This window comes from Doryrhamphus excisus, chromosome 2 (genome assembly GCF_030265055.1).
Source record: "Doryrhamphus excisus isolate RoL2022-K1 chromosome 2, RoL_Dexc_1.0, whole genome shotgun sequence".
Classification (NCBI taxonomy): Eukaryota; Metazoa; Chordata; class Actinopteri; order Syngnathiformes; family Syngnathidae; genus Doryrhamphus; species Doryrhamphus excisus.
In genome coordinates this window covers 8447774-8468440 of record NC_080467.1, presented here as the reverse complement: position 1 = coordinate 8468440, position 20667 = coordinate 8447774, and the positions used below count along the sequence as shown (strand labels likewise).

The 20667-nt window shown below is 41.6% G+C and overlaps 1 protein-coding gene across 3 annotated transcripts in view; it reads left to right on the top strand.

Moving 5' to 3' along the window:
* Positions 1-20667, top strand: part of LOC131114699 (uncharacterized) — a 234994-nt gene that overhangs the window by 158877 nt on the left and 55450 nt on the right. The window lies entirely within an intron of this gene.

Sequence of the window (20667 nt, the reverse complement as noted above, 5' to 3'; positions counted from 1 at the left end):
GGTTGATCTCGCTGCCACATCGTATCTTTGGGAAGGTAAAATTAGCTTGAAATGTTCATTTAGTATTTTCATGGATATGCATTTGGAATTGTTGGTAAAATTATATAATCATGTAAAACTGAGATTACACATTATATTATTATATGTTTTGTGTTCACTCCTGGTTCTGGTTGCCATATTGTAAGCTAGCTAATTGGAATGCTATCAAGAAAGGGTGTTTTGTGATTAAAAACAAAATACATTAGGAACACAGTGGGTCATTAATCAGACAAAAAGAGGTGTACTCATGTGGTGGCCATCTGCCTCAACCAGAGAGCCAAATTAAGAACTGCTAGAATTTTTTCCCAGAATTCTGATGGAGGGAGTTCATAGTCGCCATGGTTTGATCCACTTCTTTAGTCATGTAAATAAACGGAGGGGAAAAAAGTTGTAAAAGATAATGTTTCTCTGTGCCACTGGGATTTAGTGTGTTGATGTTCCAGATGTAAAGGGAAAAATCCAAAAAAATGTTTACAACATAGGAGTGAAAGAACCACAAAATCATCAACACAACAAAGCCACATTAACGCAACACACACACACACACACACTAGGCCAATCTGTTGATCCAGCCTCCACCAGATTTCAAATCACGGCACATTGGCTCTCTTTACACCAACAACGTCCCGTGGAGATGTGCACATGCTAACTTGGTAGCCCCCAAAACAACACGGGGCTCCACTGGCCCAGAAAGCTACGCTCCCCCTGGGCTACGTCTGAGACGCTGGTGGCTAAGCTGGCCTGACAGCTACATGCTTTCACAGATGCACTTCCCCGTCCGCAGAAAACATCACTCCGGGTGCCGATATGTTAACATCAAAACCTGAGCTACAGCAGCGGAAGAAAGAAAAAAGTAAGGAAGGTTTAGTTACTAGGAGGATATCAGTGAGGTGCAATGTTGAATGAATGTGGAAAGAACTTCAAGTACAAGCTCATAATCAGATCAGCATACAACAGGAAGTGGCAAAGGTCCACGGTGCACAAATTATATACACCGGGAACTCAGCAGGTGGCTGACAATGTTGACTCATGGCCAACATGATAGACGATAGACAACAGAAATATGATCTCAGGGAAGAACTAAACTTGAAACACTTATATGCTAGGACTACGTTAAAAAGCCATAGCATTTCAGTATGTGGAATCAAACTATGGAATGGATTGAGTAAGACCCTCAAACAATGCACAACGATGAGCCAAGTCAAGAAACAATACAAGCAGTTGATGTTTGCTAAATACAAGGATGAAGAGTCTTGAACCAGTCACGATGTGCTATACATATCACTATATTGACACTTACTATGGTACCCATTATGTCATTGGATGGTCATATCACCTCGTGAAAAAAGACAAAAAAACAAAAAAAAAACTTAAACTATATTAGGTAAGCAGGAAGTGAACAAATGTAATAGTTAATTAGTTAGTTAGTTAATCGTGATTGTAAAAGTTAATAGTGATTGTAACAGTACCAGATGGAAGGGTAGGATTTAATAAGTTTTGCTTCTTCCTACACCTTTTGAACATGTGGAACTGTGAACTGATTATGTGATGCATTCAATTGTAATCTGATGCATGTTCAAATGAAATATTACCAATACTATTACCAACATTGTAACTGCATTGATTGGTCAGAAAAGTCTTTTCCTCAAAACACACAGCTAAACTAAGGAACAAATAACATTTATAGTAAATGTTGATCCAAAATCACAGGAGAATGTCAACATTAAGCTCGTCTGAGGATTTGAGGGGGTGAGGGGTGCGGGATCGACTTTTTTCCCAGAAAAGTGCAATGACATTAAAATATTGTATATTCACAAAAAACACGTACGCACCCGGCAGACAAAGTTTTTGCTGTTGCCGACCACAAATCTTCTTCTTGCATTAGTGGAATTAAGTTTGTGCCCTCTTCTCAAAATGTTCCCATCTTGGACAAAGGGCCCATTCCTTTGGCCTCCCAACAAACGACGCCATTGACTGGCCAAATCATGTGAAGCGCTGCGGAAGACGTGACCAGCCACTAACCTCCTGTCTGGGGAAATCGAGGGTGATGACTCAAAAATCGGGCATAAACAAAACCAGGCCTTAATCCAGGTCTTTTAACATGATCCTCGCGGCCCTTGTTGTTATTGCCACTTTGTGCGAGGCAGCGAGGACGTGTAAACACAGCATGAAAGGAGGCGTCATAGAGATGATCTGTCAGTGAGACTGTTTGAAGCAGATGCAAACAAAACCAAGGAAACTATTTGCAGTTTTTGTGTTTTCACTGCCTCTTCTGCTTGTCTTTATTACTCTGTGAGGCATTCAAGGCCGTGCGTGCGTGTGTGTGTGTGTGTGTGTGTGTGTTTGTGTGTGTGCATAGTGGTAGGAAAAACACCAGTAGGTGTTAGGTCTTTAAAACAGCACATTGCTCCTGTCACATAGAGGATCTTTGACTTGTGTTTTTGCAGTAGGTCATTGAAAACAGCCAAGCGCTCCTGTCATACAGAGGATCTTTGACCAGCTAGGGAAGCCCTCGTGCGCGTACGTATAAGCGTTGTAGGAAAAACGCCACTTATTAGGTGTCAGGTGACCTGTCGGGGCTCGTATCGCCACTTATCCGTCACGAGCGGCCTGTTGAGCATCTGCCGCTGAATTGCAACAGCGCACCTCGCTGCACGTATTTGCTGACGCCCCCTCCCCTTCTCAACGACACGGGGGGGGGGGTCGCCATCAAGATGACCCCGATCGTCGAATAACAACAAAATGCTAAGACTGTGCTAAGCTTTGGAAGCCCCTCAGGCTGCACGGCCAGACAACCATTATCAACAATTAGCATCTCAGCTTGAAGATGCGGAGACGGAGGTTTCACAACGTGTTTGGAAGAACTAGAAGGACCAGAAGTACACCAATTAGTACTACTGTGGTACCTCAGACAGTTTGCAATTCAACCTAGATTTTGTGCCTTAAAATGACAGTTCATTGACTTTCAAGTCATTTTGGCTGTGTTGTAGAAGTATAAGTACACCACTTTGCATTTTTATGGCTTGTTGTTAGTCGCACACTCGTCACTAGGTGTCAGTAATGCTCCTGTAATGTATGGTGAGACAGACAATCATCACCGGGACAACAAGCGTTTATTTTAGGTTTGAATGATCTCAACAGGCACAAAATGAAACTCAACTTTGAACCGCCAGCGTCTCTTCCTGTCCGCCACTCTTTCTACTCCCCCAGGGAATACAATTGTAGCATCACTCAAAAGTATGAGTGTTACGTCCCCTGCTGGGTGTGAATTCTTCTTTTGCAGAGTGGTGATGTGTCTTAAATGATGTATTCTTATTATGTCTGTTATGTTGGGTCGTCAAGTTCAATTCCACCCTCGGCCATCTCTGTGTGGAGTTTGCATGTTCTCCCCGTGCATGCCTGGGTTTTCTCCGGTTTCCTCCCACATTCCAAAAACATGCTAGTTTAATTGCCGACTCCAAATTGTCCATAGGTATGAATGTGAGTGTGAATGGTTGTTTGTCTATATGTGCCCTGTGATTTGCTGGCCACCAGTCCAGGGTTTTGCCCGAAGACGGCTGGGATAGGCTCCAGCACCCCCACGACCCTCATGAGGATAAGCGGTAGAAAATGAATGAATGAATGAATATTGTGTAGTACGCGTCCAAAGGTGATTATAGGGGTGTTAGTTCATGTCTAGAGAGCTTTAAAGTAAAAGATCCTATGTGGAAGGTTGTAAACAGTTTTTCTATGCTCTAACTGCAAAAATATTTAAATACTAAATAAGAAAGCTCGCTAAGCTAATTAGCGTTAGAAAAGGTGTTACGCAGCAGCAGGAGAAGCCATACTCCTTTTGTTTAGTGTTTTGCTGACAAAGCTGCTAGAGGCCTTTGAGAAGTGCACATAAAAACGTAAAAGTGTAGTTGGAAAGCGAAAAAACAAAACTTCTAAGGCCTTGGCTCCCTCTCCTAGCGATAAATCATGCTTGCCATGGAGGCTGGAGAAACTGGAATGCGAGAGCGTGACAGTGATGGAGGTGAGCTGCCGGGTTACAGGGCGTCAGGTAGCTGCCGCACCACGTTGATCAGCGCGGCAACACGCCAAAAGGCCTGCAACCGCCGGATGCCGTGCCGTTCAAACCGGGTTATATGAAGTCGGACGAGGATGGCGACGGAGTGACAAGAAACAGAGACTGTCAGGAAGAGGAAAAAGGCGAGGAGGACTCGAGATGTCATGTTTGCCATGTCGACCTGGCGCCGCTCTCTTTGATTGGGCCCGGCGGAGACAGCGGCCAATGGGCTCTCTGTGTGGTGATGATGTTTGCGTGCATCAAGGTCAGGGTGAAAGAAACATGAAGCAGATACTTTAAAATAACAGTAGCCTTCTTTATTTTTTTCAAGCTGCTGCATCTTGAAGTGCTCTCGTGTCTCTCCCATGGAGAGTTTGCCGGACGTTTTGAAAACCACTGGTCTATAATATTCGTGGACCCCAACCCAAACCACTACTCATTAGCTCCTCATTAGTTCTTCATTAGTTCCTCAGTGACTACTCTAAATGTATTTGCCTCGTTAGTTCTTGTTAGTCCAACAGAATCCTCGCTGTCTTCATCCAACTCCTTCTGCACTAAAACCAAAGTTGAATCGAACAGCCCCACAGTTCCCTCGCCCCCTGTCCCACCAGTCTTTCTCTCTTTTCTGGTGTTCTCGGCACCCCCCCCCCCCCCCCCCCCCCCGTCCCCGAGGCAAATCAGCCCCCGAGCCTCCAAGCCTCCATGCAGCAATCTCGGCCCCCCCAGATTCACCACCGACACTGGACCTCCCGACACCAATCCACGCTGTAGAGATCCACTGACGGACCTTAGCAAAAGGCGTTATTATCGTCAACCTGAAACCGGCATCACATGCCCGTCTTTATACGTCCTCCTTGATGAGGGCACACGAGATGTCGCAAGACCAAAATGCGGCCACAAATGAGTCGCATCCTTGTACAGGCCTCAGGGTTCAAGGCGTGGGAAAAAAAGTAGCAGCTAGTACGCCGGAAATTAGAGTAATACCAATTAATTTAAATATTTTACCACTGGCAACGTTTCACAAAAGATAATGCCACTCCTTCTGAGACATAAAAACATTTAAAAGCTTTAAGTTGATTTTTACTAGCCTGTGTGGACAGAAGGTAAAACATGGCGTACTGTCCCATGGCACCATGACTCCAGGGTGAAATAAGTTTGAGTGCAGTGCCATCAGATGCTCCATCCAACATCCTCAGCTTGATGCCCTGAGGTGGCGGCAGACGCGTGAAACTCTCCACCGATGGCGTTGGTGGAATAAAATGACGATTGTTGAAAGTGTCCCATTTATAAGGAACTGTTCAACGTGTTTCTTGTCAGGGATTCTCATGATGTTGACGAAAGTGAAAAGGATGTCTTTGTGTTGTTGGGCGTGCCCACTCAAAGGCAGCATTCAGACTTGTTTGTTGATCTCCTCGGGTGGGGGGTACCAAAATTCCCCTGATGGTACGAATGATATCGATGGGTGTCACCACAGGAAGATGAGTATAATGTCAAAAGCATATTTTCATATTGGGAGGAGCCAGTGGAGGTTGCTCCAGTATTTAGTCCGGTGCCTCAATCAGGAGGTGTTCCAGGTCAGGGGCAGACCTAGGACACCCCGGAGGGATTATGTCTGTCTGTTTTATTTGAGAATTTTATTTATTTAAAAAAAAAATCCATCTATTTATGCAAAAGCTAAGCAGTTTTATGTTTAGCATTTTCTTCATAGACTATATCCAAAATAAACTCGACCATGACCTTAAAACCAAAGTATCGTGATGAGCATAGACGTAAATTACGATTGTTGTATTTCTAAAACCTTGACTTAAATGTATTGATGGATTATCTTAACCATTCGTTCATTTTCTACCGCTTATCCTCACGAGGGTCGCGGGGGTGCTGGAGCCTATCCCAGCTGTCTTCGGGCGAGAGGCGGGGTACACCCTGGACTGGTCGCCAGCCAATCACAGGGCACATATAGACAAACAACCATTCACACTCACATTCATACCTATGGACAATTTGGAGTCGCCAATTAACCTAGCATGTTTTTGGAATGTGGGAGGAAACCGGAGTACCCGGAGAAAACCCATGCATGCACGGGGAGAACATGCAAACTCCACACAGAGATGGCCGAGGGTGGAATTGAACCCTGGTCTCTGAGCTGTGAGGTCTGTGCGCTAACCACTCCAGCCTTATCTTAACCAGTGAAAAGTATTTTCCGTGATTGATGATTTCAACATTTCTCGCGTCAAACTGTCAAGTTAGGTATGATCCCGCTACCTGTGGCCTTAAGGGAGTCGACCCTCGCACGACTGTCGGTCAAAGATAGGTGGCGTTATCAGCACCCTTCCTCAACACACGCAGTCGTCATCCAGGCCCCCGAAATGATCAACGCGCTCATGTTGAAGGTGTTTCTGTGACATCCTCTTCCAGCCTTAGATGAGAAGAAGTATTCACTGAAAAGGGACAAATAGATAATAGCGGGACTTAAGTGCTAACCTTGCCCTCCCCCAGCCTTTTCATGCCGTGCCTTTACCTAAAGCCCGTCCCGTGTTCAATAGCATGACCCAGAAGTTTAATGATAGCTGCAGGGCCCGCCTACAATCTCTTATTGGCACTCACTCATCTTTTTTTCCTCATCCTGGCCCCTGAAGGAGGAAGGGTGAAGTCACGGTCAGGACCCCTGAATAGAGGCCGACACTCTGGTCCTTGCACCAATCACAAGATGCTTATTCAGACATGCTGCTGCCAAGTCAGATGACATACAGCAGGGGCATGACACACACATGCACGCACACACACACACACAAACATAGCGCCCTGCTTACTGTACTGGCTGACGTTTTACTGCGTTGGCGTGTCAGATTTCACAATGGCCGACTCATTTTCGGCGCCGTGTGTCCAAACAGAAGCTCAAACACACGTCAGATGAGTCCGGCCATAAAAGTCTCTAAATTATTTAGATGGCTTGTTAAAATATGCATGCGGCACGCATGCATGCACAGCTTGGCAGTCGTCAGTTTAACAAAAGAATATTTTTTTTGGTGAGCTCTTCAGATGAGATTGTTTAGCCAAAAGAGTAAAAACACAACAAGAATAAAGTCAAACTAGGGGAATGAAGTCCTACTATAATGACAATGTTGTAATATTAGCAGATACATCATTTCAGTATCATAAAGTCATAATGCTTTCACAGAAAATATTTTTATAAATTGCAATATTATGAGGAAAAAATACAGACTTTCACCGGAATCAAGTCATGTCAGTTAGAAAAAGAACATAATGACAAATTTATTTATTAAGAAAATACACAATTTACCGGTAATTAGAATGTTTTTTTTTTTAGAAATAGAATTAAAACAAATAAATTGAATAATTCCATGTAAATGAAGTCATAATAACAATGGGAAATATTAAAAAAATATATATTTTCTTGAAAAAATGCTACTTTATTCTCATAAATTAGAAAAAAAAATTATTAATCCAATAATACTATACTAAATGCTATAATAAATGGACTGTGTCCGTTTGTCTGAAAAAAGGCATTTTTGTACTGGATCTCATCACATAAAACGAATGAAACTGTATGCGGTTCATGAACAAGCTTTTTTTTTTTTCATGCCCGTTGGCCTCGCCTGCATGTGAAAATGAAATCAAATGAGCGGAGGACATCTTTGTCTTGTCATGAAAGGCTGGTCCTTTCATAGATTAACTGTTGTCTCCATGTCAAACAGCGTGAACAATAATAGCACAGAGAGGGAACGCCAGGGTGAATCTGTCTGAGGGGTGGGGAGAGAGCGCTTCATGCAGTCTCAGTCAGGAGATCAATATTTACTGACACTCCTCTTCTTTAGACAGCATTCATGTCCCGATGAACAAACACGTCTCTCCCTTCCAGTACATTCTGCACTGAGACAAAGGAGAAAGGTTGACAAAAGGTGTCAGAGGATCTTTTGAGTGGTGCACAGCGGCCGCCCTCTGCATTCACCCGGCAATTATCTCCATGCAGACTTAATCCTGGCTGTTAAGTGGCCGCCTAAAAGCATGTCCACACACACACAAGGGGGCGGGAGACGGTGCACGCCGTTTATCTGCAGGCCCCGTCGCACACCTGATATATGGCCCTGCCTTCCAGGAAGCCACTTGTCATGACCTTGGTGGAGACTGCCAATGTAAACGTGTGCATTTGCACCATAGACGCTCTCAAAATCAACACAAGCTATGCCTGCTAAAGCATCACATATTGCTACTGTGCTTTCATGGACACTAAATTGACACAAACACCTTTTTTTGTACTTTACACAAGTGCTTCTTAATAATTTTATATTATATATTTATTCATTTATCTGTACCATGCAGACTGAATTTGAAACAAAATGGAGAGCATACAAGCCTATTCAATAGTCAAATTGTATGTTGAGTACAATAAATGTGTACATGTTGGTAGATCTGCATTAAAATGAAAGCCTCTCGCGAGCCCTGTGGGTGGGGGGGCCTGCCCCAGAATTTGAGAAACACTGCTTTACACTAACTGTACTTTAATACACTGCTTATGAATTGTTAGTTATTAACATATTAACATAATTTGTCACTTGGCAATACCACAGAAAGTACACTTGGATATACTCGTCATTGCCTACAAATAATTGAGTCAAGCACAGTGGTGGTAGCATCATGGTTTGGGGCTGCTTGAGTGCTGCTCAATGTGGGGAGTTTTGGTTAATTTAGAGAAAACATGAATTCTAACATGTATTAAGACTTTATGGAATGGTACTGTACATCATGGCAAGTACAAATGAAATATACTTCTGATACCAGCACTTCATGCATCCGTATTCCAATATTGATATTTTGACATGTTTTAGTGGTGATGTGTTTTGAGAGTAGCACTTGGAATTGAATCCCGTCTCTTTATCCAATTTAAGCTCCACTGTGTTGACCTTAAAACAGCTACTTAATGATATTGTGTTGGAAGGAACTCCTTTCTGTCTGCCTCTATTATGGAAATCATCCAATTCAGAGCTTTTTCAGACAGAATTAGCCCACTTGTTATTTATAATAGCGTAGCAACCTGTGTGTTTTGTCAACTTCACAATAGAAGTGTATTGCGTTAATGAACAATATAGGCCATACAGAGTAAAATTTCAAATGTCTGTAAACTTGTAGGGTTTAAGTGTCATTTTAATTTTAAAAAATAAATAATAATAATAATAATAATAATAATGGATTCAATTTATAATGCACTTTCCATTCTTCAGAATCACAAAGTGCTTCACAGGAAAAATGAATAAAAAAGAAAACAGTATTAGTATTAAAAACGTGAGGGCAAAATAAAACCCCAAGTATTAAAAACATGGGGACAAATGTGGGGTTTTGTTGGGTTTTAAGTCCTCTTTTGAAAGTGTCAGCAGACTGTGGTGGTCTGAGGTATGCAGGAAGAGCATTTTATTTAATATTAGTTTGGATAATGGTATCTGCAACACCAAGCACTGTTTTACGTGCATGGTGCCGTGCCACAATAAACTTGGAGGCATTTGGTAGCAAGCAAAAAGAAGCTTGGTATTAGCGATCCCAAGCTTTGCTATGCTTGGTATCGTTAAACCAAGCTCAATTTGACTTAATATCAGCAATATCAAACTCTGTTTTAGGAAAATCTGAGGTATGGCCTAATGTACAATGGACAGCTTCTGTTTATCTTTTGGTGTATTAAATTAACACAGCGGCATATTTTGAAAGCAGTGCATTATTATATATGAGATGTTTGATTCATAACATAAGCAGGAAATGGCAAACCACTTGATATGTGCATGGTTAAAATGAGCAAAAGCCGCCTGTAAACAACAGAGGGCTGAGTGAGGTAACTGGAGCCAGTGTGAATGGACTCATTGTTGCTTTGCCTTAATAAGGCGTGACAAGTGAGGCGTGAACAGATTCCCATCATTAGGCCCCCTGAAAATGCCCATTAGAATCAATGGGCCACACTCCGGTCAGACTTTCTGTCTACCAGCCAGTCCGCCCCCACTTTTAGCATGCAGGACACTGGATACAGTTACAGCCACCCGGCGTAGGTGAACTCATACAGCTCTGTCGCCGCAGCCCTCCAACCGGCGGCTGACGCCATGTTTGGGGGAGACAGTCATGTGGAAAAAAAGGAGCAAAAATGTTCTCAATTGGGAAAAGTAGTATGGTGCCACCTGCTGGTTTGCATGTATACACCTCAAATATAAGACAACCACTGAATATAAAATGACATCTCTTTTTTAAGACCTGTTTTGGGGGGGGAGGATAAGATGAATCTTTTTAAAATCATATGTTCAAGACATACACTTATGGCATTACTTGTTGGTTTGTATAGACCTCAAATATAAGACAACCACTGAATATAAAATGACACCTCTTTTTCAAGACCTGTTTTTGGTTGGAAAAAAACACAAAATTAATCTTTTTTAAATCATATGTTCAAGACATCTTATGGCATCACTTGTTAGTTTGCATGCATAAATCTCTAAACTCCTGAATATAAGACACACATTTTTCAATACTTAAACATTAGTGAGGTTTTGTGGAAAGTCATTTGGTGCAACCTGCCGGTTTTCCATGTATAGACCTAAAATAAAAAAAAAACAACCTTAAATTATGAAACCTTATTATGGAAAGCAGGAAGTGAACAAATGTAACAGTTACTCATTGTAAAAGTACCAGATTGAGGGGTAGGATTTAATAAGCTTTGCTTCTTCCTACTCCTTTTGGACATGTGGAACTGTGAACTGATTATGTGATGCATTCAATTGTAATCTGATGCATGTTCAAATGAAATAAAACCATTACCATTCAATTACCATTACAATATAAGACAACCACTGAATATAAAATGACACCTCTTTTTCAAGACCTCTTTTTGGGGAGAAAAAGGACAAAATTAATCTTTTTAAAATCATATGTGCAAGACATCTTATGGCATCACTTGTTAGTTTGCATGCATACATCTCTAAACTCCTGAATGAAGGCACACATTTTTCAATACTTCAACTTTAGTGAGGCTTTGCGGAAAGTCATTTGGTGCAACCTGCTGGTTTGCATGTATAGACCTCAAATATAAGACGACCACTGAATATAAAATGACACCTCTTTTTGGAGACCTTTCGAGTTTTTGGGAGATTTTTTTTTTTTTTTTCAAAGTCATTTGGTGTTCTGGTCTGTACATAAATATATAAACCTCGAAGATAAGATGAATATAGGAAATATAGGACAACCCCTGAATAAAAGGAGACTTATTTTGAGGGAAAAAAGGCTAGACCAGGTCTTTTCAAGACCAAGACAAAAGGGCCATGAAATGCAGTTCCAAACCGCCCAGCTGAAGTGAAGGGTATAGCTTAAGCTCTCACACCGGGCGACGGACGCCCCATTTAAGGGGAAAGGGCAGTCCGATGAGAGAGGTGGGGATGGTGAGTGCTAAAGTGAAAAGAACCCCCGGTGTTTACAAGAAAGTGTGTGCAGAGTGGTTGTGTATGTCCACAAGTGTAAGTGTGTAGTAGCAGACAACAGATCCAGGGAGCCGGCAACACGGTGGCTGATAAACTGCAGGGATTAGCAGCCACTTCTGGAGCCCAAGTGGCCCTATCAATACAGGAGCGGGCCCATTGATCTGTTGTCTGGACGGGTGCTGGGGCTAATTCCTGGACCTTGGCTCTGAGTGCTCCTGGCTGGGGAAGTAGGAGGCAGAGGAAGGGGGGGGTGGTGGTGAGACTGACTGGCTGCGAGTGGCGCCATCCACAGACCCTGCTGGATTTGAGGGCTCAGCGTTTAGTGTCTGAAAATAGCAGACGCAAGGGCCGATGGACAGCGCCAACATGCTAATGGTAATTCGAAAGCAGCCATGTTTGGATGCTCCGTTGTGTAATAAGGCTCGTATCATGAACGAAGCAATTATCGTGCCGATCCGTGAAATACTTCACATACTCCGCATTGTTGTATGTGTTGACAAATGTGAATTTATCTGGAATAGTCATCCAAATTAACACCTTATTACGGTCTGTCGCTAAAGAAGAGCAGAGCAGATTTAAAGGCCTAGAATCATGAGTGTGGAGATTTACCGAAGGTCAGATGCGACTGTAAAAGACAACTTGTGGTGAATGTGGTGGCCATATTAATTATGAATTAAACGTATCTTCAAATATGGAGCTACTTTAACACCCAATGGAAAAATAAATAATCGGCGAAGCACAACGTTGTTCTTTTGCCAGCATTTATCTGTCTGTCTGTGTTCAAAATAACTTGAAAACTTGGATTACATTTTCAGGAATTGTTGGAAATTGGATACGGAACAACTGACTAAAATTTGTGGATGATTCAGATCAAATATACTTGTGAGAAAATGTAAAGAATGTCTTTCAGTGAACGATTGTGATTTACTCACATGGTTTAGCCGCTAGTTTGACAGCTGCTCACAAACAATTTGACCGCTGAACGCCTGACAGAGCTGGAAAAAATTGTTTATGATGGTTCTGAAGACATTTTGACAGCAGGGGCTGTTTTTTCTGGTGTTTATCTGTCAGAGGGGGCTATGCTGCTTTCACCTTCCTGAAGACTTATGTTATGTGGCTTCAGGTGTTCTAGTTGACATTTTGTTGAGCTTTTGTCTGTTCATGCATCGGATGCACTGTGTTGTTATTTTGGTCAAAGTGTTGCATAACGCGAGCAGGAAGAATCAGATTGTACGTAAACAATTGATTACCACCTTATTCGTCATCTGTCCATGTTTTCCTACAGTTGTGGGATTGTGACATATCTTTTTGTTCGACTTTATCACAAATGCAGTCGATCTAAATGGTAAAATGATTGTACCAAATATTGATATTATGATGTGTAGTATTTTTTTTTTCCTTTTGGGTATAGGATGGACACACAAACATGAAATCCCAATGTAATGGCAGTGCATGGTCCAAGTACAGTGGATACCCAACTCCTGATTACCTTAATTGACTTAAAATGTGGAGTTCCAATAACATTTTATGGAAAAAATGTCTCAGTAGTTGTGAAAACAATTAAGTATGTTTGAATGTTGTCTAGAACATTGCCTGGAGTTAATTACATTTTAATTATGTTGATAGTTGACTAATGATCAATGTCCTACAGCCAAAGATGATGTGTTTGATGGCGGTCATGTTTTCCAACCAATCTTGTATAAATTTTACAGACATATCCTGGTCAGTGTGTACCAAATATTGCGGTGATTCGGTTAAACACCGTAAAGTTACAGTGGGTGTTTTGTGGAGACAATTTCATGTCTTATGGGGTCAAATTTGGGGGTTGAAGAACAGCTTCCTCCCAGGCCTTAATGGGTTGTCTTCATCTCTCTGTCGACTCTCATCTTTCAGACTCCCTCAAAAAAATAACTTTTCACCTCCAAAATTCTTTCCAGAGGGAGCCGTTAGCCTGTCTCAGAGAAAAGACATTCATATTTGATTGGCGTCTGAGCAGAAATGGCGGTAATGTCCCCCATCGCTCTCCCCCAACTCTCTGTAATCGCCAAGGAGTGTAATCAGGCAGGCCTCCCTGATGGCTTAACGGCTGGACGCGCACTCCGCTAGTGTGTCAGGAGTGATATTGTAGTTGGCGGCTGGGTCACTTCTTTTTTTTTTTTTTTGTCATAAAAGCTCTTTTTGATATTCAGACGAGAAGCACTTTGCATGCCGCTGACATTTGGGTCTGTTTGGCTTTTGTTTTCCATATTTCTTTGACAAAGAAAGACCACAAATGTTATTCAGTTAAGACCAACATTTCTCCAAACTTTGAAGTTATTTCAAAACTATGAAGAGTTGTGAGATTCCATATTTATAATTTTTTACAGTTTGACCAAACGTTGTGCATCAAAATCAATTTCTCAGTGTATACGATATCCAATATTAACTTATAGTCTACTGGATTTAGCTTGAAATTACTTGGAAGTTACTGGGATCCAATGGCAGCAAATGGACTGGTTTGTTAGGGACTTTTATTGTCTATACACAAGATAACCACGACAGTGTACGAAAACCCAGACATATTTTTGTCAAAAACAGAGGTGCCATTGTAATAAATAAAAATAAACAACAATAGATATATATTACGGATGTCCGCTGGTTATCGGTAGCGATAATTATCAGCCCAAATCAGCATAAAAATGCAATATCAGTTGATATCGGTGTCTGATTTTTTTTAGGGTTAGAAAACACAGGATATATGTCTTATATATGTCTTATATACATACATCTTACACATATCGGCATTGGCTGATATTGGTATCGTTAATTGAGAGATGGACAATAACGGTTTCGTTTTTTGGCAAAAGAAGCCAATATCATTTAGGCTTTGTTTTTCCACTACACTACGCTTTGTTTTCCCACTTATCAAGCCTGGCTAGGAATCGACCCAAGGCCTCTGTGAAAAGCAGAAACATTTAAATGCAATTTACTTAGAGAGAGCATTTTTATTTCATTGGAAAATATTTTTTTTAATGTATTTTTTTTTTACTATTTTTGGTAATGGTAATGGTTTAATTTCATTTGAACATGCATCAGATTACAATTGAGTGCATCACATAATCAGTTCACAGTTCCACATGTCCAAAAGGAGTAGGAAGAAGCAAAGCTTATTAAATCCTACCCCTCCATCTGGTACTTTTACAATCAGTAACTGTTACATTTGTTCACTTTCTGCCTTTCTGATATTACTTTATTTTTTCATTTGTTCATTTTTTTCATTTTTTCATTTTTTCATTTTTTTCATTTTTTTCATTTTTTGTTTTTGTATTTTTTTTGACAAATTTGTGCTAGCAAAATCAGTCGAGGCTCTGATGGTTAAGTAGACCCCACTAAAGGCCACACCAACTTCGAGGTAGAGTCATGAGACCATATGCGTTTAAGAGTGTAACCGCTCATACGTCATCATTGGGGTTCTTGATCCTCACGCCATCAAGCTATGCAGGACTTTATTTGGGGAATACCAAAACTCAACTGTCCCATCCAAAGCAGAAACTGCTACACGGTTGATAGGCCTGCACCGACTAGAGCGGAGGAAAGGAGGAAAAAAAAAAAGGTGGGGGAGGAAACGGCAACACTGAAATGGCTTTAATGTGTCATGAAATCGCGACAAGTGTGACATCAGGCGGGAATTTGATGGGCTAACCGTTGAAGCGCACTCCCCTCACACGTCAAGAGGGATATTCCATTTGGCAGCGCCGTTGCGTTTTCGTCGTAAAAAGCTTTTTTCTAAGATTTGCTGACAAAAAGGTGCTTTTGGAGGAACCCAGGCGATGCTACGCTACAGTCATTTCCTGTTGGAGGGGGTGGCAGGAGGGGGTATGGTAGGGTGCAGCCAAGTAGAGCTGACAGTAGAGTGCAGTACTTGCATCTATAAATGTTCCTGCTTTATGGGTGCTTGTTTTTCGAGTTTTCGGATCAAGTCCATGTTTACAAATGACACAAATAAAGCCTTAGACACAGTCAATTTCTTTTTAAATTTCAATTTTTCAATTTCAATTCTTATCAGATGTCATTAGTGTTGCAGAGTATGTATAGTATAGTGTATGTAGTTTGCTTTTTTTTAACTTTTGGACACACATATGGTCATAAGGCCGCGACCACCAAGACCAAACTGCACTAAAGCTGAGCAGATCCAAATTAAGCCTGAGACTCATAAATATGCCTTTGTCTCTTTTGGGGGGGGGGGTTTCGACACATGTTTAATCTTCAATGAAATGTGGATTTATGGTAAATTGGACAATTCTGTGTTGTTTCTTCGTCCTTGAACTTTGAGCCAATCCTTGTCAGCGGTGCTCCTCACTAAATTGTCATTATTCGTCACAGATGGTTTCCGATCACACAAACATGCGCCTATGACTCTTCATGCATGTGTTTTTATGGGTGCAGAGCGTCAACAAGTTCGCCATCCTCCTAATCAGGCCTGACACTCAACTGGAGGCCCCTCGTGCCCTCCGCTAATTTCAGCCTCAACCGGCAACTTCTCCACTATCCCTCCGCCATGCAGCTCCAATCAGTGTACCGCTGATGGCAAATAGCTTCCAGAGCTGTGCCAGGACCATTATTTCCTCCTCAAGCAGCCCCGCTAGCACCCGTAACTGGTGCAAGCGCTCAGGTGAAGGGTCACCCAGTGGTTGACACATTTTTGCACTCAAAGTAGCACACATCAGAGCAACAATCACGGTGACGGGCTAAGTGCAGCTGTATGCATGTGGACATAGGGCGCACACAGACATACGTACAAGTGTGGGAGGGGGGGCAAATTAAGGCCTAAACAAACTCAGGATGCCAGCAAGCGTGGGTCGTTTAAGTGCTTCCGTAAGGGATCAGGTGGCCTCTGATGATTGCAAAGTCTTGGATATCCTCCTCAAGTGTGCCAACATGATCATAGAGCTAGGACAAATCAGGCTCAGGGGGGGAAACATTACATCAGGAAGCTGTGATTAATATCAGTGAAGGTATAAACATCTCAGCATTGCTTAGATGCCTTAAATCTGCCTGTGAAGGATTGCAATCATGGCTGACTCACCTTTGGGATTCGCAGCACCTGGTCCTGCTGGGACGTGGGAAGCACAGGCTGGACCAAAGATGGGCAAACACCGAATCAGGCCGGAAAAATCAGATTAAGATCAGATTAAGTCTCTGTGCAGAGTAGTTGTATACAGTAAATGTAAATACACATTTGTCTTTTTGTACACATAAAGCCATGCCCACCAAAACTAAAATTAGGTAGTCACAAATAAAGCCTGAATCATGTATCTTCGGATGCCTCGTCGTGCATGCAGATGTGATTCTCAAGTCTGTTAGGGCCCGAGGCAACTATTGACAGAGGGCCCCTTTGCATAGCACCACTGCTGTAGAAGTTCAAAGTGTGACTGCCCTCAGGGGGCCCCCAGTTGGGTTGTGGCACTAAGAAAAAGCTTGCCTTAGCTGGTGGCAAGCAGCCCCCCTCTGAGTGTATGTATAGGGGCATCTCATTTATTTATTTAACATTTTATGAGATACAGAATTGGAGGTTTTTATTAAGTGTAAGCTAATAATCATCAACATTATTTTTAAAATGAAGACAACTTGAAGTATTTCACTGTCTTGATGTACAATATATTTTTTGTTTTGTCTTGTCTTCTTAATTTATTTCAGACATGCATACTATGTTATATTAATGTATCTCACATATACACTTACAATACAGTACACTTATAATATCTTTTTATATAATTATATACTTTTATATACTTATACACACACACATATATATACACATGCAGCATACATACACATATTCATACATATACATACACATACATATATATATATATATTAGGGTGCATCAAACTTGAATGGGAAATTTTAAATTCATAATATCAATTTGGCTGGCTAGTTAGTTAGCATCTTAGGAGAGCTGGTGGGTTGTGCTGCAAATAAGTGCCTAAAGTGCCTAAAATAATAAATGGACAAGTGTATATCAGATTATGTAGGACTACAGTACTACTCTCAATAAATATGAGGCATCAGCAATACTGTCTACTCTATATTACTGTTGTTGATGTTATGCTTGCTCAGCTATTAGCTAACTGTCATTAGCAAACTGTCGCTAGCTAATGTTAGCTACAGTAGAGGCACTGAGCACTAAATACCTATAAATATGACTACAAATCATTCAAATTACAAAGACAAAACCATAAATCTGCTAGTAATATGTAATAGGAGTATAAATACCAACAAAAACATGAAGATCACCTCAGAGTTCTTGAGCTGCAGTCTTTGCTAACCTCAAATCTCCATGGCAACCATTGAACTGTTCACCACTTTATTCCACAAATGTATATTGGAAAAATAATTTCATGTATTGGAAAAATATTTTGTATGTGTTGTTTCTACATATATTGGAACACTTTTAGTACCCAGCCATATCAAAATTCAATAATTGTGTTTTTTGATGCACCCTAATATATATACATATATACTACGTACATACATACACAACACCTCATGACTACACATGTCTGAAAAGGAGCAGGAAGAAGCATAGTTTTTAGAACTTTGAAAGTTGAAGTTTTGAACTTCCACAGAAAAAAACTAGTACTTTTTCTTCCTTGGCTACATCTCGGCACAGCTCCTTTCCACTCTTCTGCTCGGGCTGCCTTGTTCAGCGTGTCCAAGAACATATTGATGAAGAATTATGGTTTGTTTGCTTAAGTCGGAGGCAAGAGCATAGTTCACGGTGTCGCAGGTCACGAGGCAAAGTGGAATTCTATGCATAGAGGCGGAGCCGTGTGACTCTTTAAAGCTCTTTAAGTGATTCCCTCAGTGTCTTAGTCTCCCCCCGGGGGGACTGAAGCTCAGCTTGTTTCAACACATAACAAACAAAGCCTCAGAGTCATCGATCTTCGCCGCAGTGATTTTTGACGAGGTGTTTGATTAAAAGTGCAAATGCCGCAAGGGATTTTGTACATTAAACCGTGTAACTGTATTTTCAGAAAACACAAGGGATTTTTCTCCATTCGCTTAAAGCACTGGCAAGTATTTTTCAGGCCACTTGTGTAACCACAGATAGGGGAAAAAAACTACATTTGATATGTTTGCTGCACACTAATTCTAACACCAGATTTTCCTGGGTTTGATTGTGGTTTTGGTTGCCATGGCTGCAAATAACACCAGGAAGTGAAAAAGAACAGCGGCCTCATTTCTCTCATAAACACATAATTGTGTCAGGAACAAGCGCTGCATGGTTGGACTTTTAATGTAAAGTGCACACCAGAAGCAGACTGTTCTCCTCTGTGGATGAGACTCCAAAATGCACTTTATTTACTCGCAGCGGCAGCAAATTAAAATAGGACACTATGTGAATAGTAGATGATAGGAAACACAAATCATTTGATATATGAATGAAAAGCTTCTTTGAAAAAAGGTTCATGGCTATGCATTTTTTTTTTATAAATTTTTTTCTTTTAATGGGGCTGGACAGCGGACGAGTGGTTAGTGCACAGACCTCACAGCTGGGAGACTCTAGTTCAATCCCACCCTTGGCCATCTCTGTGTGGAGTTTGCATGTTCTCCCCGTGCATGCGTGGTTTTCTCCGGTTTCCTCCCACATTCCAAAAACATGCTAGGTTAATTGGCAACTCCAAATTGTCCATAGGTATGAATGTGAGTGTGAATGGTTGTTGGTCTATATGTGCCCTGTGATTGGCTGGCGACCAGTCCAGGGTGTACCCTGCCTCTCGCCCGTAGTCAGCTGGGATAGGCTCCAGCACCCCCGCGACCCTCGTGAGGATAAGCGGTAGAAAATGAATGAATGAATATTTTTTTATGTTGTTTTTAAAAAACCCAATTAAGACTGATGCTCATCTGTGTTGCTATAAATGTGAGGGGGGCGGACAGGAAGTCACGTCAGGGGTCAGAGTTGGTTTTTTTTTTAGCTCATCTTGGGTTGTGCCGGCAATAGTAGCCCATGTTTTTTTCGTGTGGGGGGGTGGTATCAGGGTGATCATTTAAACTTGCAATAAGACCCTTTTGTTCAGGTAGTACAGTACAGTACACTACACTAACATTACTGACATCTAGTGACCAGTGCAGAATACTACAGTCCATATTCACACATTTGTATTTTAGTTTATTTAGCCATTTTTATGCTTGAAAATGCTTAATTTGGGAAAAAATACAGTATGATTTATTAATTGATATATTTTGGAAAAACCGATCGAGTGAAACCATCAAAATTCAAACCCACCAAATGGTAAGGTACGACTGCAGGAAGTAATAATACATGAATAATACTCTCAAACAAAACTGAGCATTCGTACAGTGTCTCGTAAAATTGTTATATTTCAGCAAAATCTTTGACTACAGTATATCTTCTCAAGGCACAATACTACAGAAAGTAAATGCGGATACACTTCAAAGTAGTAAGTCTACAGCTTACTGTATATAGCAAAATGTAACACTCGAGCCGTGCGTTAAATGGTAGCATCGGTAGTAAATGCATCCGAGGCCTGAGGACTTTGCAGAATCCCTTGTGCCCATCTTGGCCCGGATCCAGCGAGACTCAGCTGAGTTCTCGGCCACGGGTCGAGTCAGGAAGATAATTGCTCCACTGATGACTGCATGAGGGAGATTTTGTGTTGCTAAGAACCAACAAAAACAGCCCTCACAACCCCCGTCAGTTGTTCCCACTGCACATCTCAACAGTAGAGCCTTGTGGTCAGATTTCACACGAGATTATGCGATATTTAAGAGTGTTGGCAGGGAAGGAAGGGGGAAAGGGGGGCATGTGATGGCATCCTCTCGAAGCACAATTACGCTCTTTCTTTCTGCCGTTTCTGCACTGCGTCTCCTTCACCTCATCACCTCTCTTTGTATCTGCGAGGGAAGGAATCCATGAAGAGCTGATGTGTTTAACAGGCCTTACATGAGGTGAGTGGTTTTTAGTGCGCGCACATGGGAGACAATGAATCAAAAGAAGAGCAGGAAGAGATATCGCGAATAGGGCGGCATATTTGACGTATATCACGGCCCGGGTGAAGAGGTTGGATGAGCTCCATCACACACACATGCAGTAAATATCTATCTCTACAC